This window comes from Rhamphochromis longiceps, linkage group LG4, assembly GCF_057381845.1.
Source record: "Rhamphochromis longiceps isolate RC_006_pf linkage group LG4, R_longiceps_female_GT1.1, whole genome shotgun sequence".
NCBI classification, from domain to species: domain Eukaryota; kingdom Metazoa; phylum Chordata; class Actinopteri; order Cichliformes; family Cichlidae; genus Rhamphochromis; species Rhamphochromis longiceps.
In genome coordinates this window covers 524,048-549,866 of record NC_140560.1, presented here as the reverse complement: position 1 = coordinate 549,866, position 25,819 = coordinate 524,048, and the positions used below count along the sequence as shown (strand labels likewise).

Here is a 25,819-nt window from a genome sequence, read left to right as displayed (position 1 = left end):
GCTGTTATCAGTATCTGCAAACATTTCACCCTTTGTGTTAAATGAAATACACAAGTTCATTTTTGCCATTAAATCTCTGCCTAATAGATTCACAGGCGAGTTTGGAATAATTATGAATGGATGATATGTAATTTCGTCTGGTTTTGGGCCCCAGCGTGTTTTTAGAGAATGAGTTTTGGGGCATTGCACTAGAGTTCCGTTTATTCCCATGGTGTTGATGCACACAGAGGAAACAGGCCCACTATAGAATTTTCCAGACAGTGAACTTTTAGTGGCTCCACTGTCAACTAAAAAGGAATAAGTCTTTTCACCTATCTCTATATCTAACATGGGCAAGCTTTCTGTGTTACGGGACAATTGCAAATGCAGCATCGTGTGTAGTGCTTCACACTGTCCCTCATCATCACCTGGGCCTCCCTATGGTTGGTCCAGTCTTTCGTTATCATATGGGTGGGGATTAAAATGTGGATTATAAGATTGCTGCCTAAGTGCAAAGGGGCCATTATTTTGATGTGATTCCTGTCTGCGTTGCCAGTTACCTTGTCTGTAAGAGCTCTGCTGACGCCTAGTGGCAGGAGCTGGTCCTGTGTTTTGTGGTTGAGACCTATGTGCTGCTGATTTGCATTCCCTCCTCCAGTGTCCTATTTTTCCACAATAAAAACATACGTCTCCACTCCTATCTCTCCTTCTAAAATCTCCCTGCTGCGCTTGTTGAGGGGGCGGGGCCCCTGCATACATCATTTTTTCACTTTCCTCTGAGCCTTCAACATCAAAATTCAACATCATCTTAACAGTTTTAGCCTTCGTGCTGTTGGGGAAAAGATCTGCACCAGCTTTTGTTTTGACAAGTGTGATAAAGTTCTTTATTTTCATGTCATAGAGATTATCAGTGGCAGTCAGCTTCAATAGTTGTGAACATTCTGGATGAATATTGTTTAAGAATGTTGTTATGAAAATCTGATCATTTCCTCCTTCAGGCATGCATGCCTCATTAGTCCAGCAGTGTGTGAAACGTTTCATAAACACTAGAATGGATTCATCTGGCTTTTGCTTACACATGGTTACTGCATTTAAATCAATTTTATCTCTAGACATTGTGAGCAGAAATTTCTTTAGATTTTGAAAAAAGGCTGTGATTTTGTCATCGTTTATCCACAAAAACGAGGTGGTGTTGGCTGCTTGGTCATTTTTAGGGTCTAGTTCCTCTACTTCTTCAATAAGCTGAGATTCAGTCACACCTGGGATTTGTTGACATAATATATATCTATAGTCAGGCCCACCCAAGTGGTGGTATCTGGTACTTCTCTGTAATGCAGAAACAAAGGCTGTAGGATTTTGTAGAGCAGTGCTTCCCAAACTTTTTCCAGCCACGTACCCCTTGAGACATGTCACCCTCAGCCGCATACCCCCTACTACGAACGACTCTTAATTAGTGTCTATAAATACATTGCAATATCGCATGCATAAAGATAAATACTGCACAGTCGATTATTTCTCACCACCAAATGAATTTATCAATATTTTTTAGTAATGACAGAGTTTTAATAACAAACTTTACTACTTAATACTAGCAGTGTATCAAAGGATTTATTAGAATTCACTTTTTTGTCGAGAGCATAAAGGCCATGAACTTTCATTAAACAGAACTTTATTTAATGTGATGGATGTGCTTGAGCAGAGGCACACAGCTCTTCAATGTTTGGCTCAATTTGGGAAAGGCTGAGTCTTAAATCGTTTTCCACACAAAGTCTTGCTCTGTATTTTGTTTTCATGTTTGTTAAAGCAGAAAATCCCTTTTCGCATAAGTATGTGGTGGCGAAAGGCATCAGAGTCTTGACAGCGCGCTTAGCCAGCGCGGGCTGTTCAGTGCGCAGCCCTATCCAGAAATCCGCCAGGTTCTTTTGAGCGTGTTCAACTTTTAGAGATCCATCTGTGGCGATTTCAATTAGGCTCTCCTGGTCAGACGGTGATAACGAAGTAGGCACGGCGGTGAACGGGTGACGTATCCAATCATTTGAGCCGTCCGTCTCTGGGAAGTATCGGCGTAACTGCACCGCCAGCTCCTCAAGGTGCACGTTACATTCGCGCTTTACACTTTTAGATAGTGTGAGATCATTAGAGCACAGAAAATCATGCAGCACAGGAAAGACTTCAGTGTTGTTTGTATCCAAGCAGTTCTTCCAAAGGTTTAACTTCTTTATCATGGCCTCAACTTTATCTTGAACATTGAATATAGTTGCAGAAACGCCTTGTAATCCGAGATTGAGCTCGTTCAGACGAGAAAATATATCACACAGATAAGCCAGGCAGGTAAGGTACTCTTCATCATGCAAATGTTCAGACAGCTCAAAGGGATGGTTACTGAAGAAAACTTTAAGTTCATCCCTCAACTCAAAGAAACGGGTCAGCACTTTCCCTCTAGATAGCCAGCGAACCTCTGTGTGGAGTAATAATGTCTCATGCTCGCTGCCCATCTCATTGCACAACGCAGCAAATAAGCGGGAGTTCAGCGGCCTGGCTTTCACAAAGTTAACCATTTTTACACTCGTGTCCAAAACATGTTTCAAACGGACAGGTATTCCCTTTGCAGCAAGAGCCTCTCGGTGGATGCTGCAGTGTACCCAGGAGGCATCTGGCGCGACTGCTTGCACACGCGAAACCACACCTCCGTGTCTCCCAGTCATGGCCCGTGCGCCATCAGTACAGATGCCAACACATCTGTCCCACACGAGTCCATGTGTGTTCATGAATGTGTCCAGCTTTTGAAAAATATCTGCGGCAGTTGTCCTTTGTTCCAGCGGTTTACAGAACAGCATGTCCTCCTTGATGGTTCCTTCATGAATGTAGCGCACATATACGAGAAGATGCGCCAGGCCAGCCACATCCGTGGACTCATCTAGCTGTATTGCATAACATTCACTGTGGCGTATGCGCAGAAGTAGCTGCTGTAAAACATTTTCTGACATTGCATTGATGCGCCGTAAGACAGTATTGTTTGATGATGGAATGGACTGTATCGTCTTTTTTGCCTTTTCCCCCAACATTGTCCCTACCATATCTAAAGCAGCAGGGAGAATGAGGTCCTCCACAATAGTGTGGGGTTTGTTGTTTTTAGCCACTCTGTAACTGACCATGTAAGATGCTTGTAGTCTGTTTTTATTCATAAGATCTGGCACCTGAATGCAGGTTTTACTTGTTGAAAGTGATTTTAGCTGTCGCTCAAAATATTCCCTTGGTTTATTTTTCAAATGGGGATGATTTGTCTCTAAATGTCTGCGCAAAAGTGAAGGTTTCATTGAGTTCTGAGACAATACTTTTGCACAAATAACACACTGTGGCCGGGGAAATCCACCAATATTTATACACGTAAACCCCAGCGAAATATAATTGTCATCATATTTGCGCTTCTTTGATGAGGTTGTGTTACAGTCCGTGCTGTCATGCTTTCTCCCACTTTGACGCTCCGCATCAGACACTTCATCACTTTCCACATGGCTGGCTCCAGCTATGCTAGCCACTTGGCTAGTAACCACAGATACATCCCTGCTAGCACTGCTAGCATCCAAATCTGACGAACACATTGTTGTTGAACAATCACCTGTGCGGTCACTGGAAAATGCATCTTCAGATATGAGCTTATTGGTTGTTGTGGCCGGTGTCTCTGTGGTAGGGCCTTTTTTTCTTGTTAACCACTTGTCCATTTTCGCGCTGCACTGAATGCTTGGAGGCAACTTCAACTGTTAGGTGTCAGTCATTTGGGCAAATCACGCCCATGTATTTTGTCAGAGCTATTTTTTTGCTGAACACCAGAGGGTGGTATATAGTCATGTATTTGACAGGCAAAAAAAACTGCATTAGCGCAAATTTCGGCTTTTAAAACTTTTGATCCCCACTCCAACCCCAACCCACGCGTACCCCCTACAGCCACTTGCGTACCCCCGAGGGTACGCGTACGGTAGTTTGGGAACTACTGTTGTAGAGGATCGGGAAGTTCTTTAATGGTTGCTGCTAACTCTGAAATTTTAGGGGGTTGAATGCAACACATGTCCCCTATTATCATGAACGGGAGGGAGGTGCTGACGTCATTAAATTGTGATCCCTGCTTTTCTTTATAACGGGTGTTTTTGTGGGGGCCCTCTTGAGTTTTTTCCTCTTTTTTCTGCTTTAAGTAGTTCCTTATTAAATTTCTGGTGTTAGTTATTGCTTTTGGCACAGTCAAACCATTCGCTACTCTAGTGTGGCGCTGAACATGATTATCTATGACGGAAACGGCTTGCTGCAGTTCAGCTTCCGTACGTTCAGTTAAAGGATCTTTCATGATTTCCTCACACTCTGTCATTAACTGTTTTGTTTGCTTTTTATGTTCCTGTAACTCTCTTTCTCGTTCAGTGTATTCTCGTTCCTGTCTTTGATCTAGGTTAAACCAGTCATCTTCTTCTGATTTAGGTGTCATTTCAGTGCCTTCCTCACTCCTTTGGGATTTTGCTGTTATATCAGGATATACGCGCTGGTGACGTGCAGCCGCCGCAGCAGCTATTAATTCTGTTTTTTCATCATAAGGCGGCGGAGCCGTAGGTTGAACGGATGGGCATATAAGGCTAGTTTTTTCTGCAGTGGATTTACTAGAGCCTACACTGGCTTGATTTAAAGCATTTACGTCTGGCTCGGGTCCTTTTTTCCATAGTGGTAGCATGCGATTGGTCACATCACGACATTCTATCATATATTTTTTACAGGACTTTTTAATCAGCCTACTTTCCTTATCACAAATAGTATTTAACATTTCTACTGACCTGTTTTCTGGCGATAATCGTTCGGGATAGGGCTCCGGAAATACATTAGGATGCATTAAAGTTATAGTTCTTAAGTTCGAGACGAAATCAGTCACGTAAGCACTTCCGCATGTTCTGGATACGTAATCATGGAAGTCTTCATTGATTCGCGAGCGTGGGTTAAACGTAACCGGAAGTGGGAGTCGTACTGAGCCGCTATTTGTGATTTTATATTTTATTTTTTTCGGTTTTACAGTTAATTTTGATTTTTTATCGGACCCGTCTAAGGTCTTTGAATTATTCTGACCCATGGTCAGTGATTTCCAGAGGGGTTTAGACGCTTTGAAGGATTTAAGTTAGTTTTTATTTTTGCTGTGGCACACCTGAGGTTACTTGATTTTTTTGCTAGCAATTTTATCTTTTTAGTGAGCAACTTCTCACTTTTTAACGAGCAACTTCTCGTTTTATGACCCCAGGCAACTTCCTGTGTCCTTTCTGCTGGTGAGCAACTTCTTAGTTTATGACAGCAGGCAACTTCCTGTGTCCTTTCTGCTTTTATTTACAAAACAACAGGCAACTTCCTGTGTTTCTATGTGGGCCACTAAAGAAGGCTCCTCAGTGTATCCCACTTGTTACTATGTGGGCCACTGAAGAAGGCCTCGTCAGCGTATCCCGTTTCTATGTGGATCACTGAGAAAGGCATAACACAGTCTTATAAAATAAAAGACGAGTGCCTACCTTCGTCAGGATCCCACTTCTGACACCAAAATTGAAGGAAACTGTTTCCAGGGCCTACTCCGTGGATCGGCTTCCTCCGAGGCGTGGACGTCTATCAGCAGAGAATGTACCTTCACCTATCAGCAGAGAATGTCCCTTAGTCTGTAACACAGTCAAATATATTCTCAAGTAATATTCAAGCATGCCATTCAGCGTGTTAGTACGAGCAGCTCGGGAGCAGCTTGGGAGAACAAGAAAACAGAGACTGCTTTAGATTGTCTTCCCAAAGTGACTCAACTTTATTCACAAGTACAACAGTTTATATAGAGGGTAAAATTCATGAGACAGCAGATTATCAGTTTAAACCAGTACAGACCAAGATAAGGCAGCGTCTTCCTGCCCATGGGTGAAGAAGCATCCTTTGTGTAGTGTATCAGTTCAGCTACAATTGTGATTATCTCAGCGACATATTTTCAAGGCACAAAACGAAGAGTTCTTTCATTAGTGAAATCTGAAACAAACCATTTGGCCTCAACAGGCGTCTCCTAAAAGATTAAGAAACTAATGTAGCTGAGGGAGTGATCTCTGTGGTATTTCAACCTTGTACCAGCCTGTGATTCTCACACATCAATTCTTGGGTCAAAGAGAAAAATAACTAAAACAAAGGGGCCTTATTGAATGACAGAGTTTTCCTGCATAATGTCACTATAAAACAATATCCAGTAAATGCTCCCATGGTACTAAAATACCTAACACATAGTGTATACTTTGGCTTGATGACTGTACATGTCAAAGAATATTATTAGCTAATTGGCTCTTGGGAGAAACAAAAACATGTTTTGGAACTTTAAATCGTTTTATTCTCACTGGTTTGAAACTACAAATCCAAAATCTACGAAAAGAACAGTTTCCAGTAATGAAGGCTGTTTCTATTTACAGTGCAGGGCAGGGACGTGCAGAGGGGGGGGCTAGAGGGGCTTGAGCACCCGCCCCTTTCCTGATGAGTGCCCAAAGTGCCCTTTTGTTGAGGCAACTTTTAAATTTTTTTTATTTAGTTATTTATTTATTTTTTATGTGTGTGTGCGTGCGGAGTCCTGTCTGTGCCCCTCAACAATAATATTTAACTATTAATCATAGTTTTGCTAAATAAAAGGATCTGGCTTGCATCAGTCACATGATCACATTTAACCAATGATCGCCCTTGACGGCAGAACGCGCTGGTTACGAGCCGGGAACGAGCTCACAAAGAGCACGCGCATTTTTTGCGGTCCGGAGCTGTAGGAGAAACACACATTAACTCAGAGACACAGACTGATGCGACAAACCCAGTAAGTAGGTGTACAGCGCACACTGTAGTGTGTAGCACACAGGAGTATTAGCTTATTACGTACACGTTGGTAAGCTGTCTTGTTGCAACTGACGAACTGAAACAAACGAGCGTGCTGTGTGTGCAACAGCGTGACACACATTACCTGTCCTTTTATTAACTGCACAAGTAGTGCTGGTCATAGCTGCTGGCTACCTGTGTAAGGCTGTCATGGGTCTGTAGCTCTGTCACCGTTTTAGGGAACATATTTAGTTTTAAAGTAAGTTTCTGGGCATTTCCTGCCTTTCTGGAGGGATTATATTTCACTAAAAAACGATCTAATATGCATGTCCACATAATAATTATTATAATTATAATATATTAAAAAACACACGCTGTATTTTAAAGAACATACATTAAGAAGCAGATTATATTAGATTTATATTTTAAATAAGACAAAATTTGGATTTTACAGCAGTAAAATGATTGTATCTCTACAGTTTAAACATGTAATAAGCTTTGCCCTGCACAGAGTGGATAGTGAAACAAATGGAATCATCATAAATACATTATTTCATATTTATTACTTCCCCCTCCTCATTGCTTTATTATTGTAGCTCTAGTAATAAATAATAATGTAAGGATGCCCATAGTATATACAGTATTCTGAAGAAGGTCTAAAATGTCACTGTGTGTGCATGTGTGTGTTTTATTTAGCTGGATTTAAAAAAATATTACTCATGATATAACATTGTGCAGACATGGCTGGTAAGGACATGAGGAGGAAACAGCAGGAGCTGTGTGAGGCTACTAAAGGCAGTGCTATAACATTTTGCTGTCATCATTTTATTATAGATTAAGTGCAAGAGTTGTTAGGTGTGGATAATTATATAGTTTATTGCAATAGCAAGTTGTGCCTTGTTCTCAGATAGACAGCAAGTGGAGAGTGATATATGAAATGATGGGAAGGAAGGAAGAAGAGAAGCAAAGAGTGATTCACAGGCAGAGCCTAAATTATTTCTCACAGTTTTTCGTTGCCTTATGGTTCCAAGCGCTGTCACCAATCTTTGCATTTTGTTATTATCTCATGACACTTGTTTAATCAGCTACCATCTCTCCTGTGGACTTTTTAATGTCTACAGTCTCAGATCAACACAGCCCTGCCCTTCCCATATTAGATTCTTGATGAATGTGTGTTGTTGTTATTCAGCATGGTTCAATGTGCCCCTTTTTAACTTTGAGCACCCGCCCCTTTAAACCTCTCTGCACGTCCCTGGTGCAGGGCACTGCCTTGTTCTGTTTCCTTTATAGCTATCCCACACTCAAAGTCTCCATATATGTGGCTGACACCAGTGTTTTGGTTAGTAATGAAGTGGAGCTGAATGTTCCCCTTAAATTACAGAGGAAATAAATGAGATCCAATGTCATTCACATCTGGTTATCTCTGCTGTGACGGGTATCTGAAGGAAAGCAAACATTAAAGTCCTTCCCTTTGGTGTTTGGCAAAATGTAAGTCAGCGCCTCTGTCATTTGTTTAAGAGGAATTACAACAAACATATTCAAACATATTAAAAACATATGATTACCATAATGAAGTCAAAGTCTTACTGTCTCACTGCATCATTGTTGATTACAAAGATGTCATTTTGAATCATATCATTACTGATGCTGTGAAAATAAGTCTGATTATAATATAAAATGTTGTTTTGATTGCAGATCACATGATCCTCAACACTGTGGACTGCACCAGACCAAACGGAGGCACCTACCATAAAATACGGACGTGATGATGACCGACTTTGCTTCTGGATTCCCAGTGACCTTCTATAGAGGGAAATACAGCGGTGAGCCTGAGCTAGGTTAGCTTAGTTAGCTTTTAGCTCCACCTGCACACAGCAGTGTCTAAGTTAGAGTTAGGGCAGGACCTCCTCCGAGTTTAGACTCTGTGGATTGCATGAAGACGTCTGGAAGGGAAAAACGACAGATGAGATTTAAACTACGCTGAGCGGAGGCTGATTGAACTACTTCCGGCGCCCCCGTGTGCAGCAGCCTGTTACAGCAGCTCTGCTCATTCTGAGTTTCTTTCTTTCTCATCTTTTTCCTTCCCGTAATTTTCATAACTAACGTATTAGTAATTAGACTCTGCAACCATGTTCTACCGTTTTGTGCTAGTTCTGGTCATTTTTCTTAGTTTTTTTCTACTTTATTCACCCGTGTCTGGTGAACCAGAGCAGGGATCCTTTGTTTACAGTAGGGATCAGCTGCCAGCGCTGCGTCCCGCAGCGGTGCTGCCGGCAGACAGACTCGACATTCCCAGCGAGCTGAGGAAGAAAAGACGGGGGTGTCGTGCTGGGAAGGAGCGCTGTCGCCCGAGAAGGAGACGTTATCGACCATCTCTTCCCTCTGTAATTATTGGAAACGTAAGATCTTTGCCCAATAAGATGGATGAGCTCACGTCGCTAACCTGGTCACAGAGGGAGTACTGGCAATGTAGCATCATGTTGCTAATGCTAATGGAGTCGTGGCTAACACCCCTAACTCCGGACACAAGCGTGACACTACCGGGATTCCAGATGTTGCGAGCGGACAGGACGAGAGACAGCGGTAAGACGAAAGGAGGGGGACTGGCAGTGTTTGTGAATGACAGATGGTGTAACCCCGGGCACATCACTGTGAAAGAACAACTCTGCAGAGACATTGAGCTGTTAGCCGTTAGCATGCGTCCGTACTACCTGCCCTGGGAATCCTTGCATGTTATCGCGATAACAGCGTATGTCCCCCCCCCCTCAGCCAACGCGGATGCAGCCTGTGACACTCTCCACTCTGTGGTCAGCAGACTGCAAACACAATCTCCGAGAGCCCTTCTCGTAATATCAGGGGACTTTAATCATGCCTCATTGGACTCCACACTGCCCAGCTTCACCCAGTATGTGACCTGCCCAACCAGAGACAATAAAACACTGGACTTACTGTATGCCAATGCAGAAGAGGCATACAGTTCATCACCTCTCCCTCCCCTGGGCAGATCTGACCACAACCTGGTGCACCTTGTCCCTGTGTATGAGCCCTTAGTGCGCAGGGAGCCACCAGCCACCCGCACAGTGCAGAGATGGTCAGAGGAGAGCGAGGAGGCTCTTAAGGATTGTTTTGAGTCGACTGTGTGGGAGGTGATTTGTGATGACCACGGTGAGGACATCGACAGCCTTACTACATGCATTACTGACTATATTAATTTCTGTGTGGATAACACCGTACCTACCAGAACTGTACGGTGTTTCTCCAACAACAAACCTTGGATTACCCCAGAAATTAAAGCTGTTCTCAAGAAGAAGAGGAGGGCCTTCAAATCCAAAGACAAAGAGGTGAAAAGAAAAGGGTGCAGAGAGAGCTGAGGGGACTGATAAGGAATGGGAAGGAGAGCTACAGGCAGAAGATGGAGAACCAGCTCCAGCAAAACAACGTTGGTGAAGTCTGGCAAGGCTCCAGCCTGTCTCTCTCAACCACCCAGGTTAGGAGGGAACGGAGGAGGATTAATGGCAAGAAGGCAGCGGGCCCAGATGGCATCAGCTCGAGGGTCTTCAGGTCCTGCGCAGACCAACTGTGTGGGGTGATGTAGCACCTCTTCAACCTGAGCCTGAGGCTGGGGAGAGTCCCACAGCTCTGGAAAACCTCCTGTGTCGTACCAGTGCCAAAGACTTCACGCCCCAAGGACCTCAACAGCTACAGGCCGGTGGCTCTGACATCCCACCTGATGAAGACCCTGGAGCGGCTGGTCCTGACTCAGCTTCGGCAGCTGGTGAGCTCATCATTGGACCCACTTCGGTTTGGCTACCAGCCTGGCATTGGAGCGGATGATGCCGTCATTCACCTCCTACATCGTTCCCTCGCTCACCTGGAGACCGCTGGAAGCACTGTGAGAATCATGTTCTTTGATTTCTCCAGTGCCTTCAACACCATTCTTCCCACGGCCCTGAAGGACAAGCTGGAGAACTCAGGAGTGGACCATTACCTCACTACCTGGATTCTGGACTACCTCACCGACCAACCACAGTATGTGAGAACTCAGGGCTGTGTGTCGGACAGGGTCGTCTGCAGTACGGGGGCCCCAAAGGGAACGTTCTGGCTCCGTTCCTCTTCACCATCTACACTGCAGACTTCTCCCACAACTCCACCCAGTGCTTCCTGCAGAAGTTCTCTGCCCCTCTATTGGTCTTCCTTGGTCTCTTGTGTTCTGGGGGCCTCTGGATGTCTGAAGTTTTGATCTCCTCCATACCAGCTTCATCCCCTGGAGGACGGGGCTGTGGCCCCCCCACACCCTCTAGCAGATCATTACATGAAGGAACCTTTTAAAAAAACAAGCGCGTCCATGCTCACAGATGTACACACGGGTGCTCACACACACAAACTACACCCTTTTTGGCTCCTACCTCAAAGCTCACTGTGCGCTGTCGATCTTACGTGCTGCACAATAATGTTTAATATTTAGTATTTACTGTTATATTCACATAGATCATCGTGATGTTGTTTATTCTATTGCTCTCTTTTTCTTCTGCTTGTTTTCTTTTTTCTTTCTCAACAGGTGATCCAGGTGATTGATATATGTATTTTTTTTCTGCTTATTTTGTTGGTTTTTGTTTTTTGCCCTTTATCCCCGTCCCTCTTCTCGGCTGTCCCCCCCGCCCCCTTCTTTCTCCCCTTTCTTCTCCTCATTCAAGTCTGTCCCGTATCTAGCAAGTGAAAATTAAAAAAATTAAAATAAAATAAACAATAAAAGGTGAATCAAATAGACCATAACGGCAAGGCTGGGATGGTCCGTTTGGTAAAGTAAATCCGTTGGGCATCTTTCTTCGCCTTTAGACAATAATTCTGATGGCAAAAGAACCAAACGGGACAGGCAAAAGAAGAAGAAAAAAAAGAAAAAAGAAGAAGTTCTCTAATGACTCTGCAATAGTCGGCCTCATCACTGATGGGGATGACAGGGAGTACAGAGGACTGACCCAAGACTTTGTGGACTGGTTGTCATGGTCCTGCGTCGAGTGACCCAGTGTGGGAGTTTTATGTCTCTTTTGTATTCATTTGTGCCCTAATTTAGTTCATCTATTTTATTTTGAGATCACTGTTTAGTCCTTTGTTTCTTAGTGTTTATGTTATCTCCTCCTGTACGCAGTCTCCCTGGTTCGTGCGTCTACCTGTCATGCGTCATGTCTGTGTGGTTATGTTTAGTTCATGTCATGTCTAGTCTCCATGTTTCCTGTTTTACTTTGAAAGTCTGTGTCTAATGTCAGTATATGTAGTTTCACTCTCCCTGTCCTGTCATTAGGTTCATGTGTATCAGCTGTTCCCCCTCATGTGTTTCCACTTCCCTTGATCATCCCTTATGTGTATTTAGTCTCTGTGTTTCATTCAGTCTGTGTCGCGTCGTCTGTGTTCCCACGCTCCATGTCCTCACGGCCAGTCTTTACAGTCATCATCATTGTCCTCTGAGTCTTCTTAGTTTATCAGTATCTGTTTCCCAGTTTAGTTTAAGTTCAGTTTAGTCACGGTGTTTCTGCTTTGTTTGAGACCTGTCATCAGCCATAATAAAGGCTCGCTTTCAGTTAAGTTTACTCCGGTCTACTCTCTTGTGTTCGCACCTGGGTCCACCACACACACCACCACACGGTCTGTCTCCTCAGATCGTGACACTGAATTACCTCCAGATCAACACCAGTAAAACCAAGGAGCTGGTGGTAGACTTCCGCAGGCACAAACATCCTCCACTGCAACCACTGAACATCCAATTCATGGACATTGAGGCTGTGGGCAGCTACAGGTACCTTGGTGTTCATCTGAACAATAAACTGGACTGGACTCATAACTCAGACACCCTCTACAGGAAAGGGCAGAGCAGGCTGTGCCTGCTGCGGAGACTCAGGTCATTTGGAGTGGAGGGCCCACTCCTGAAGACCTTCTATGACTCTGTGGTGGCCTCAGCCATCTTTTATGGTGTGGTCTGCTGGGCGGCAACATCTCTGCCGGGGACAGGAAGAGACTAAACAGGCTGATCCGCAAGGCCAGCTCTGTTCTAGGATGCCCTCTGGACCCAGTGGAGGTGGTGAGTGACAGGAGAAGGGTGGCTAAGCTGTCATCACTGATGGACAACATCTCCCACCCCATGCAGGAGACTGTTACAGCACTGAGCAGCTCCTTCAGTGGCTGCAGCACCCACGGTGTGGGACGGAGAGATTTCGCAGGTCTTTCCTCCCCACTGCTGTCAGACTCCACAACAAAGACTTTAACTGATCAAAAACACACACCCACACATGTGCAATAACAACAATAGTCCTTTCTGGCATAGTTGTATTTTAACTCAGTTGTATACAGCATTTGTATTCTATTTTTATCCTATTGTATATTTTATTCCATTTTATTCTACTGTATATAGTATTTTATGTTATTCTATTCTGTACAGTTGTGTACTATATTTATTCTTATTGTATTCTAATTTTTGCATCAGAACTTTTGCACTGTCCACTTCCTGCTGTGACAAAACAAATTTCCCAGTTGTGGGACTAATAAAGGTCATCTTATCTTATCCTACACAGCAAATTCAAAAGTGTTAAATTTTTTGGTGTTAATAGTCTCCTTGCAAAAGTAGAGTTAATTTTACTCTAAGCAGAGTCACATTCTTTTAATGTAACTCTGAGGTGTAAAATGATAGTAGTTAAAATCGAGTGTTAAAAATGAGTGTTTCTCTGTCAAATCTGGAGGTGTTACAATGGAAACATTAACTCTTGACCTCTTAACTCTGAACTCCTACAGGGGCTATGACACCAACAGAGTAAATTCACAGACTCCGCCCCCAGCACGGCTCCAATCGAAGCTGAAGTGAAGCCGTTTCAGAACATTTTGCTCTACATATTTGAGTTGTTTGCCCTGCTTGGTAAGTCATTTTTTCAAAGATTGTTTCAATTATTATTATGAGCTTTTACTTCTGTGGCTCTTTGGAGTTGAGACAAAGCTGTGTGAAAGGCATTAGCCATGTTGCTCGGTGATAGCATAATATTCTGTTTTAGCTAGCTGAAAGGTATTGTTTGCGGGCAAATACCACAGCCTTGAAAAAAAGCTTGCATGTGAATTTTCAGTCAAACTTTTGGTCAAATACACCTAAAACAATGTCTAGAATGTGAAATGTTGGTATAATGGTGCTACTTGAAGCCTGCAAAACGATCGCCCATAAAAAAAAACAACGAGCAAACAGCAGTAGCAGACGTCCTGACTGGATTCTACGTTAGCATTTAGATCCCTCCAGAGTTTTGTGCACACGGTTTAGGTAAAAATGAAAAAGGTTGAGGTTTTACATTTAGTTCAGTATTACCTGTTGCCTGTGTCTTTGTCTTTTGGGAAAATACTTTACACAAGTAATGGCTCAAAGAGGATTCCTTTTTTTTTTTTTACTGTGCTGCAATTGTTTACTGGATTATTTGTGCCATTAATTAGTGTCAACTAATTTTTATTCGATCTCCGCACAGGATATGCTTGTGAAGATGGAATATGGGGGAGAGCAGAAGTGCGTTGAAGTTCCACAAAGGGATGAATGAAGGACATGCATATTGTATTGAAGAAATAAGTGATGAGATGCTGTTATTTGCATTTACCATGTCAGACCTTTTGATAAACAAAATTCTAATGAAAGTGAGAACATGTACACTGTTACATCTTTCAGAAAATGTTTTGAAATTGTGGTGCACAGTTCAGAATAAATGTTTTTCAAAAACCATTGCGTCTTTTTAGTAAATGTTTATTTCCAAAAGAAATTTCTATAAGTTCAGAACAGTAAAATTCCTGCTTTTTAGAATGAATTAGAAGATAACTCTTACGTAGTTAAACTAAAATACTCTTTGAGAGTTAATATATAAACTCTTAACACCAAGTGTTAAATTATCAACTCCAGACAGATTTGGTGTTTAACACTAAATCAGAGTTAACGTACCAACTCTCCAAAAAGAGTTAAATTAACACTCTCTGGTGTGGACCCATATAGACACTTTAATAGTGTTGAAATCAAATCCGACAGTGTTAATTTGGACATGCTGGATTTGCTGTGTATTGGCCTGAAAAAGGCCAAGATAAAGGAATGGCTAAGATAAAGATTAGCCATCAGAAACCCACGGAGCAGACAGACGTGTGAAGACAGACCTTCCTTAATGAACTTGTTCATGATTTTCATTTGTCTTGTCCAGTGAGTCAAGCTGAGAGCAATGTGGTTATTCCTAATGAAAATGACAGTGAACAACATTTTTTTTAATATACATAATTTGATTTTAGTATTATTCTAGTTAACCTTGTTAGCCATAAAATCCTGTAGAGTAATCTATAAAGTTCTATAAAATTCAAAGGAACTTAGATGTTTTCAGTCTGAGCTTTCCTGTTTGATGAACATACATGAACTTTGATTACTTTTTTTGTACTTTGTTTTACCTGATTAATAGTTAGTGGCTTCCAGTGTTTTAAAACACTAAATTTTTTGTTAAACCTGAACAGGAATGTTCCTTGTCTTTATCTTTATGTTTTTAATTTCCCCTATTGAAATTAGAAATAGAGATGTAGTCCACATCCAGTCATCCACACACACATTCACACACTGGTGATGGCAGCTACATTGTAGCCACAGCCACCCTGGGGCGCACTGACAGAGGCGGGGCTGCCGGACACTGGCGCCACCGGGCCCTCTGACCACCACCAGTAGGCAACGGTTTTTATCTTTGGCTCTGTTTTATCTTCTGTGCCCAAAAGTGACTCCCCGTATTTAAACAGCTATGAATAACTTGTTGGTTTATAATAAGTGAAACATGTGTCAAATGTATCCATCATGAAAGATATCAGGTCGTCTTGAGCCACAAAAACATTCCTATCATGAGGTAGAAGCTGGAATCAGTTTGTTGCAGAGGGACGTTTGTATATCCGATATTTATCCAGTTAAAGTCACATTGAAATTCAAAAATGTCTTTTCAAGAGTCATCTGTCAAAGAGGAGCAGAAACTGCAACAAATATAACAACAGTTATTTAAGGCTGTTTTAAACGGCCACAAAGGAGCAGATTGGTTATAATGCAGCTGCTTCAGAGGAATAAAGATGAAACACTGTTTTTATTTTATGTATAACACCTTTCAATAATGTGTTGACTAAAGTCTATTGACCAGTATAAGTAAAGACATTGCACACACACAAACACATGGAAACAATGGAAATGTGTTTTTGGTGCAACAGCGGTCCCAGCTGCTCGCCTTTATCTAGACTGGGTCGGCTGCTTATCTCAATATAATCAATGTTTAAAGTTTTGTTCTCAGTGTTTCTGTGTTGCTGCGTATAGGATCTCCCAGCATCATCAGCTGTGCTGTCCAATCATTGTGTGCGAGGTTACCCTTATAGTTCAATGTGTGTTTGCACAAAGAGAAGCATGTGTGTCAAATATAAATAAGCACAGAACAGAAACAGCTGCTAGTTTCTTCTATTTAGAGTCAAGTTAGTGTTTTGTGTCTTTGTTTGAGGCCTAATGTCAAGCAGAGGTGTGTGTAACTGGACTGGTCTGTTATATGTGTGAAATGTGTGCTTCTCTTCAGCATCATCTTTGTCACTGCTGATTCCTTTGTGTCATCATTTGTTGAGAAGAGAGAACAGTTATAACGGAGGAGCAAAAGGAAGCCCTGAAATCTGCATCCAACAAGGAAGTGTTGGCTCACCAGTGATCCCAGCAGAGGCCACTGGTTTGGCTCCAGTTGTTATAGATTCAATGATGTTGTTCCTACAGATACATGTTAGCATCTTTATTGTAGTAAGGTATTGTAATCTGAAGATACACTGTAAAAAATGGCAGTGAAATTGACACAAAAACCATGTAAAATCCCTACAGAAATGTATAGTAAACCCCAAAATACAATTTTTCTGTTTCAATCACAGTGAATTTTTGTAAACTATTAAACAGAATGTTTTTGTTATATTTACAACATCAATGTGTGATTATAATCAAATTTATTTGTTAAAACTACAAATATTGGGAACAAAAACAGTGAAATACTTTAATACTCATAACAAAACAATTATGTTAATTTGACATGCAAATATTGTAAAAACTATAGTCTTAGTCAGTTGTTTGTAAAAATACATGAATTACATGTAAGTCACTTTACAAGTTTACACTGTAGGCCTGTAACGGACCTACATTTTAGTGATGGGATTTCCGGCTCTTTCGGCTCCAAACCGGCTCTTCAGGTTGTTTTGTTGCTTTAATTAATTTATTATTAACAACAATATAAAATTATGCACAAACGTAATTATTAATGTAAAAAAAAGTGGTTTTATTTATATATGTTTATATATATAACATGCAGTTAGTGGGGATAGGTTAATTGGAAAATCCAAATTGCCATTAGGTGTGAATGTGCGAGTGAATGTGAGTGCGAATGGTTGTCTGTCCCTGTGTGTTGGCCCTGCGACAGACTGGCGACCTGTCCAGGGTGTACCCCGCCTCTCGCCCTATGACAGCTGGGATAGGCTCCAGCGCCCCCCGCGACCCTGAAAAGGATAAGCGGAAGCGAATGGATGGATGGATGGATGTTTATATATAAATATATGTGGTGGCCCCTAGAGACAAAGCACGTACAAACCACAAAACACATTTCTAGCGTTAACTGAACTTCCAAAACAGAGCTACCTAATCACTAGCCGTGCCACTATCCCAGAAAGAGCTGAGGAGAGCCCCAGATGAGGAGCTGCGCCAGAGTGACCGAGCTCCAGGCCGAGAGGCTGAGGGCACCCCACCCCCGAAGTGGCCCGAGCGAGCCTCAGGCTCCAGGCCCCGACAAGCAGCCACCAAGGAGTGAGCCGGTGGGTACCTGGACGCCCATCCCCGGACACAAAGGACCACCAACGCACCGATGTCTGAGGGCATCTGCCACTGGCAGGGGAAGTGGTGGGGGGAGATAGGCCTCCATACCTTGGAGGGCCTGAGATGTCCCTAGAGAGGTGGCGTCTGATATCCGACCTGACATATAGACACAGACAAACAGGCACACACAGATACAAACATCCATTCCCACCCTCATGCTCTCATATGCAATTACTCAACACTCACCCAACGTGGAGACAGACATAAAGAGACACTGCACACACAATCACTCTCCCCAAGCGTACTCTAAGCCCCAGGTCTAGGTACCCTTTCCCTTGGAGGAGGAAACTGCACCCAGACCCAGGTGGTGTTACCCTTCTCCATGGGTTGGAGAGAAGCAGACCGCCCCGACTCGGCAGCAGCAGGGAGGCCCCACATTCCAGACCCCAATCGGGTCTGCCCCCCCCCCACACACACACACTCCAACAGGCTGCAGAGAACGGGGGTGTGTGAAGACTCCAAACCTCCCTCCGCCCGCTCATATGTAGTATGGATTCATGTTTGTTCTAAGGTGCATTTAAAGCCCAGGAGGGCATGGAGCTACCTGCCAGAGAGCAGCAGGTAAGCGCATAGCCCCTCCTGATAGCCCTCAATGTATACGTGTATTTAAAATTGAGAGGTGGGCAACGACGCCAGGGGTGAGGTAGTACACCCTGATGGTCTTTTGAATTACATGTAGCGTGCCCACCCCCAAGATCCTATATGTATGTGTTATGAGAGTGTGAGTAATGTGAGTGTCTGAGTTGTGAGAAAAAATTGAGGCACAGGCAGCCAGAAGGGGACAGAGGGGGGGATGCCTCCCCTGCACCCTGGTGACACACCTTTACCCCAAGGCCCTGCATGTGTGGGTGATTGTGGTGGAGCGGGAAGCACTGTTCTTTTTTCGAAATTCTATGCGCGAGAGCCTCGTGCGACTGCTGCTGAAGTCAAAGTAAACTTTATTGTCATCTCAGCTACATACAGTCCAGTATATAGAGAGACGAGACGACGAGGCTCCAGTTACAGCAGTGCAAGTAAACAAACAATAAATATAGGAAGAGTAAGAAAATAAATATACACTTTAGGACTAGGGGTAAAGGGATCAATAACAATTTAAATTTTATAATTTACAGTTTGATGATTTAAAGTCTCACACACAACCCGTCGAAAGGGGAGGGGGGCCGGATGCTTCCAAATAGAGCACATTTCATTTCATTCATAATAATGTAAATCCAAGCCCATTATGTATTCATGATTTGAATCCTGGGTTGTGTGAAATCCCAGAAATACACCTTAGACAAAGTGAATCTGTGAACTAAGGTGTAGGTAAGGTGTAGGTCTATTAGGTTATGAACCCCTCACCCTGATACCTTTTGTAGGAAGCTTATTTCTCAGAATTTTTTCCTATATTTATCATCTAGATCCTCACTATTAGCAGACAATAATATTCATCATTTTGCCATCCATTTTTCTTCGTGGGGTACTGGAGCCTAACCCTGCTGTCACAGGGTGAAAGACCATCACAAACCTCAGTACTGGGAACAAGCTAGCAAAGGAGTTTAGCTAACGTAAGCTAAAGTGGCAGTGTCTGTTTTTGTTTTTGACGCTGTCGCCGGTACGAGATTCCGGAATGGCACCACTTACCTCAACATCCAGCTGTGAAAGCTGCATCAACCTGAGCCAAAAAGTGATTGAGCTGGAACAAAGGATATCCACGCTATACCAAATCCAGGGGGCTGAATGCGAACTTGACACGATCCTCCTTGGCAAAGCTCAAACCACCGCTACTAGCGCTGAGCTAGCCGACACAGTGCACCATCCAGCTGCTGTGTCCCAAGATCCCGCCAACAGTCAACACAGGCTCTCAACTTGCGTCGCTGCTGCTTCTGCCAAGGACGAGAACTCCTGGTTTCAGCTAGGGGCCAGACCCAAGGCTCTGGTCAGCTCCACTCCACTCCAACCAGCGCCATGGACCATGGTTGAGACGCGTGGTGGCTGCAGAGAGGGCAGGAGGATCCGTCTCTCGCACCCTCACCCCTCTGGTGAGGTAGTATTGGAGAATAAATTCAATGTCCTGGATCCTGTGGACTTTCCTCCTCTGACCGCTAGCCCTCGCCATCCCGCTGTGTCGCAGAGGTCTGCGCCATCTCCACCACTACGCCCCCGGAGCCGCGGCGGGCAACCCGACGCTGTGGTGCAAACTCACCGCGGAGAGCTGTGCTTTACCCCGGCTCCTCGGAGAAGAGGACCCACGGCGCGGCTACCTGGGAGTCACTCACGCAGTCCGGCTGGCGCATCTCCATCTGAACACCCCCGGCGTCGCGGCGCGGGCATCTCAGATGGCCAACAGCCCCCAGTGGCACCTCCTCTCTCCACGCTGGTCCTCGGGGATTCCATCGTCAGGAACGTGCGGATGAGGGGGGCGCTCACGCTGTCGTTCCCGGGAGCCACTGTTGTTGACATAGTGGACAGAATTCCCAACATTCTGGCATCCCACCCACAGGTTAACCGGCTCATCATCCACATCGGCACCAATGACATCCCCAAACAGCAATCTGAGCTGCTGAAGTTGGACTTCCTCGAACTCTTCAGCCTCCTTGGTCAGCTGCAGGTGAGTGCTTTTATCTCAGGGCCCACCCCCACCTGTGGCAGAGGGATAGGCCGTTTCAGCCGGCTGCTCAGCCTTAACACCTGGCTTTCCTCTGCCTGTGTCTCCCACGGCGTGGGTTTTATTAACAACTTTGATGCCTTCTGGGAGAGGAGGCATCTTTTTGGGGCAGACGGGCTCCACCTCAACGCCTGGGGACGCCGTTTGCTGTCCGCCAATTTGGCATTTGGCGTACAGCACTCCCGCACATCGCCCTGTCACTACCCCAAACTGACATTACCTGCTGATCCGTCTGCCACTGACTGATGTTCCCCTGGTCCCAGCTCCTATATTTGTTCCACTTTTAACAGTAATACACAAAACTCTGGACTAGGACCTTTCTCTCCCACAGTCAACACAATACCCGTCATAATCACAAACAGAGAGCAACAGAATTATCATAAATCCAGTAACTCCAAAAATATTAATAACCTCCGGCCTCTTCAAAAATATCAACATCCATCCAACTCTATTGTCAAAAATCCACCAGTCTCAATCAGTATGGCACTTTTAAATGTACGCTCTCTGTCGAACAAGTCTTTTATTATTAATGATTTAATTATAGATAATAAACTTGACTGTTTATTTTTAACTGAAACATGGCTGGGTTCGGATGCACCAGTTGTTCTCACTGAGGCCTCCCCACCAAATTTTAATTTCTCTTTTTCTATTAGAAGTGGTAAGAGAGGTGGTGGGACTGCATCTTTAGCCAACAACACACTCACCACCAAACAAATTTTATTTGATCATTTTACCACTTTTGAATTCCATGCTATTGTTTTCAGCAGCCCTCCAGTTTTATCTGTCACAATTTATAGACCACCTAAAGACAGCGCTGCTTTTATCAAGGAATTCTCAGAATTTTTAACAAACATACATTCAAAATATAACATGATAATTTTAACCGGTGATTTTAACCTGCACATAGATAATCCTTCTGACCCTGCAGCAAAAGAATTCTTAAACATTCTTCACTGTTTGGATTTTATCCAGCACGTCACGCAGCCGACTCACAACAGAGGACACACTCTGGACCTGGTCATCACCCATGAGCTGTCCACCAGTGTGTCCTCTGTTGTTGACTTGGCTGTCTCTGACCACTACTGTGTGTTTTTTAACATCACCGGTTTTATTCAGCGGGAGACCTCGGTGCGAACTGTGAGGAGGCGCTATCTAACCTCTGAAGTGGCTGCAAATTTTACCAGGGTTTTAGACGAATGCCCCCCTGTGATTTTACCTGCATCCTGCGATTTGATTTTTAGTTATTTCAACAGCAAACTGAAGAAAAGCCTTGACTCCGTTGCTCCACTCACCACCAAAAAGATTAACGTAAAACATGCATCACCCTGGAGAAACGAAGAAGTCAAAAAACTCAAAAGAAATTGCAGGGCAGCAGAAAGGAGATGGAGGAAAAATAAAAATACTATCAACCATCAAATATTTTGCGAGCAACTTAAAGTGTACAATAATACATTAAGGAAGTCAAGAAATTCATACTTCGCCAAAATAATCAGTATTAACAAAAATAATCCCAAGGTCCTCTTTTCCACCATAGATCATTTATTTAACCCTGATTTTAACAGCTCCCAAAGAACCCCCACAGACTCGCTCTGTGAGCAGTTTGCAGACCACTTCAGGGGAAACGTCAGCGCCATCAGATCTGATATTTTATCTAATCGCGATATGATTGTAAACACATCTGAGGGCTCGATTGTACCTGAGGAGACACTGGACAGCTTTGTCCTGGTTAATGCTGAGAACTTTCAGAAGGTTTTCTCCACAGTGAGACCCACCACATGTCTTTTAGATCCAATTCCTTCTTCACTCTTTAAAACACTTTATGGATTTTTTGAGGCTGAGCTTTTATGCATGATGAATTGCTCTCTTCAGTTGGGTGTCTTCCCTGCTGCCTTTAAAACGGCGGTGGTGAGGCCCCTTCTGAAGAAGAGCAATTTGGATTGTAATGATTTTAATAACTACAGACCTGTATCCAACTTACCATTTTTAAGTAAAGTCTTAGAAAAACTTGTTTTTACTCAGATTACTGATTTTCTCAATGATAGACAGATCCTGGAGATATTCCAGTCTGGATTTAGGGTGAACCACAGCACAGAGACGGCTCTCCTAAAGGTTTTAAATGATCTTAGATGTAACTGGGACTCCCAAAAGCTCTCAGTCCTGGTGCTACTGGATCTAAGCGCAGCCTTTGATACAGTAGACCACGCTATTCTTTTAAACAGACTGAAACACATGGTGGGCCTCTCTGGTGCTGTACACAGCTGGTTCACTTCCTATCTCTCTGACAGAACTTTTATGGTGAGTATGGATACATGCTCCTCTAAGATCCATAAAATGACATGTGGTGTGCCTCAAGGGTCGGTTCTAGGCCCTGTACTTTTTAATTTGTATATGCTCCCTCTCGGCGGTGTCATCAGGAGGCATGGAGTGAACTTCCACAGTTACGCTGATGACACGCAGCTGTACATCTCCGTGTCTCCTGATGACACCAGACAAATGGATGCCCTTTTTAACTGTATCTTGGATATAAGATCTTGGATGGCAGAAAACTTTTTACAACTTAACCAGGACAAAACTGAAGTTTTAATTGTCGGTCCTGAGGCTCAGAGAGAGAAACTCTTGCCTAAATTAGAGGCATTTTCACTATGTCCTTCGCTACAAGTGAAAAACCTGGGTGTTATTTTTGACTCTGAGCTTGGTTTTATCCCACATATTAAACATGTAACTAAAATTGGATTTTATCATCTAAAAAATATAGCCAGAGTCCGCCCTATTCTCTCTCGGGCCAACACGGAGATGCTGATGCATGCTTTTATTACCAGTCGCATTGATTACTGTAATGCCCTGCTCTCTGGTCTTCCTAAGAAGAATATTTCAACTTTACAACTTTTGCAAAACTCGGCAGCTCGTGTGCTGACGGAGACCAGAGGGCGGGCCCACATTACACCGGTTTTAGAATCGCTGCACTGGCTCCCCGTGTGTTTCAGGATCGATTTTAAAGTTCTTTTATTGGTTTTTAAATGTCTTAATGGTCTTGGGCCTTCTTATCTCTCAGATCTGCTTTTACCATACGAACCCTCGCGGACCCTGAGGTCCTCTGGTACTGGCCTTTTGATTGTCCCTAAAGTCAGGACACATACTCACGGAGAGGCAGCGTTTCAGTGGTATGGTCCTCGTCTGTGGAACAGCCTGCCGGAGGAGCTCAGGGCCGCAGAGAACGTACATGTTTTTAAGAACAGGCTCAAGACCCACCTTTTTAATTTAGCTTTTACTTAGCGTTTATTTATTTTATGCTTATTTATTCTATCCTGTTATTCTATTATTAATTTAGGATTTACCTAATATTTGTTTGATTTTATTCTTATTCGTTTTTTAATCTTCTTATTCTATTTATATTTATATTGTATCCTGTTCTTATTTATTTTATCATTTTACCCTATATATATTGTATTGCATCATATCTCCAGTGTTTCCTCGGAGGGCGCTCTCTGCACCGGGGCTGTTATTGACCGTGGCTGCTGGGTCTCTGGGGTCCTCTCAGCCTGGCTGGGGGGCTCCTTTGCCTCCCTCCTGCTGTGTGCCCAGCCTGGAGGCTGCGGTCTGTGACCGGCTCCCGGTGCAGACGGCTCCCTGTTATAGTGTTTCCTCACTTGGCTCATGCGAGCCCAGCCCAATTTTTACTCTTTAAGTGTGCGCGTGTGTGTATGTGTGTGTGGGTGGGGGGATATATGTGTATTGAGAGTGTGGGGAGTGAGTTGGAGGGTGGGGTGGGCTGCTTTTAACTATGTAAAGCACTTTGTGCTACATTTTCTCTGTATGAAAAGTGCTTTATAAATAAAGATTGATTGATTGATTGATTGTTGTGGCGATTCTCGAGTTGGGGGATTTGTGTTCATACTGGAGTGCAACATAAAACCAATGGAAGAAGAACAAGAAAAGTTCAAAGCCATCAGGTGCTCATGTGCCAGAGGGAGTGTTCGCCTGGGGCGCCAAACAGGCTAGGACTGCCACTGCCTGTACCAACATAGAGCAGAGCAGCTATTTGAACACTACCCGAACAGATTTCGATTATCTTGTTAATAATTTGATTGATTGATTGATTGATTGATCGTACTTTATTCATCCCGAGGGAAATTGGGTTAAGGCTGCCAGCTGTGCCAGCACCGTCTTACCCTTCCGACCATACATACATTACATAAACATCACACGGGGAAGACAGGTCAGAGGGGTATAACATGGAAAAGCACAACATGAGGAAAGATAAGGAGAAAAAAATAACTCCCCCCAGACTGAGCTCCAACAGGGAGATCAGTTTGAGAACAGAAAAAAACCTCTGCACATGAAACAACTCTTAATACACGAAAGAAACACATGACAAGCAACAGGGATGGGTAAAGGGTGAGAGACAGCCAGTGTAGACAGCACATCCGGACCTGCGTGCGCTGGTCTCCATGATCCACCGTCAGCATCGGAAGGGAATAAGCGTCGAAGGCGTTTGGAGGGGGGATGAGTGTATATCTGCATTTGTATATGTCTGTGTGCGTGTGTGTGTGCGTGTCCAGAGTTCAGCTGAGACAGTGTCCTTCGCCCTGCCAGGCTAAGTAAACAGTCTACCAGCCATCCCAGGTGGCCTTGCATGGAGTGGGAAGAACAGTCTCAACACAGTCGTTATCAGGGTGTTGTTGTTCAGCTCCAGCCTTGAGACCGCAGCTGGCGCCAAAGGGGTCTCCGCATGAAGTGATGGTGGTTTTTACTTTAGTGCGAACAACTCATATGAATTTCAAAGCTGTTCTAACAGTCCAACACTGGTCTCTCAATCTCCCGTTGGAGAGCCGTGCGCTTCTCCATGATGTTATCAAACTTACGATCAGTGATGTTGTCATTCTTGTGGTCAAAGAGCAGGTTCTGAGAACTCACGACCGCAGTGAGCTTCTCCAAGATGTCATCCAATTTGCGCTCAGAGGTCTTATTCCGAGCGAGCCCCTCCAGATGTAATCCAGTTTTTCACTCAGAGGTCTTCTTCTGAGTATTCACAGCAGCCGTGCGTTCTCCAAGATCTTCTCCGTGCTGCACTCAATGAGCCCATTTTGAGAAACTCACGCCTCGTCCCATCATTTCAATCCCAGCGGGCAGCCTTGTGGGGGTTTGAACAGCCGGTTCTGCTTCCTTAATTCTTCGATAAGCCAGGGCCAAGCCAGCTCCGATCAGGAAGAACCCTGTTATCATGGTTTCCTAATAGGTAGATATCTTCAGCACTCAGGCTCACCCGAACTCAGACTTCTTGTTGAGAAAGGGGTGTCAATTGCATTCAGGGACCAGTTGATCAAATCCATAATTCCTCTTTTAGGTTTTAGAGAACAGACTGTGAGAGAGTGTTCCAGGGAAAAGTAATACAAAAAACACAGGACTAGACAAGGACACAAGGCTAAGCAGGGAAGCTAAGGGAGAGGAGG

At 43.9% G+C, this 25,819-nt stretch overlaps 1 protein-coding gene and 1 long non-coding RNA gene across 2 annotated transcripts in view; one reads left to right on the top strand and one right to left on the bottom strand.

Annotated features, from left to right (window-relative positions):
* LOC146670722 (protein NLRC3-like) overlaps window positions 1-25,819 on the bottom strand; it is a 261,535-nt gene that overhangs the window by 71,015 nt on the left and 164,701 nt on the right. The window lies entirely within an intron of this gene.
* On the top strand, window positions 13,399-14,554 carry LOC146670729 (uncharacterized). Its single transcript, XR_014911568.1, has 2 exons — window positions 13,399-13,717; window positions 14,307-14,554. It is a non-coding gene; the product is annotated as an uncharacterized LOC146670729 (long non-coding RNA).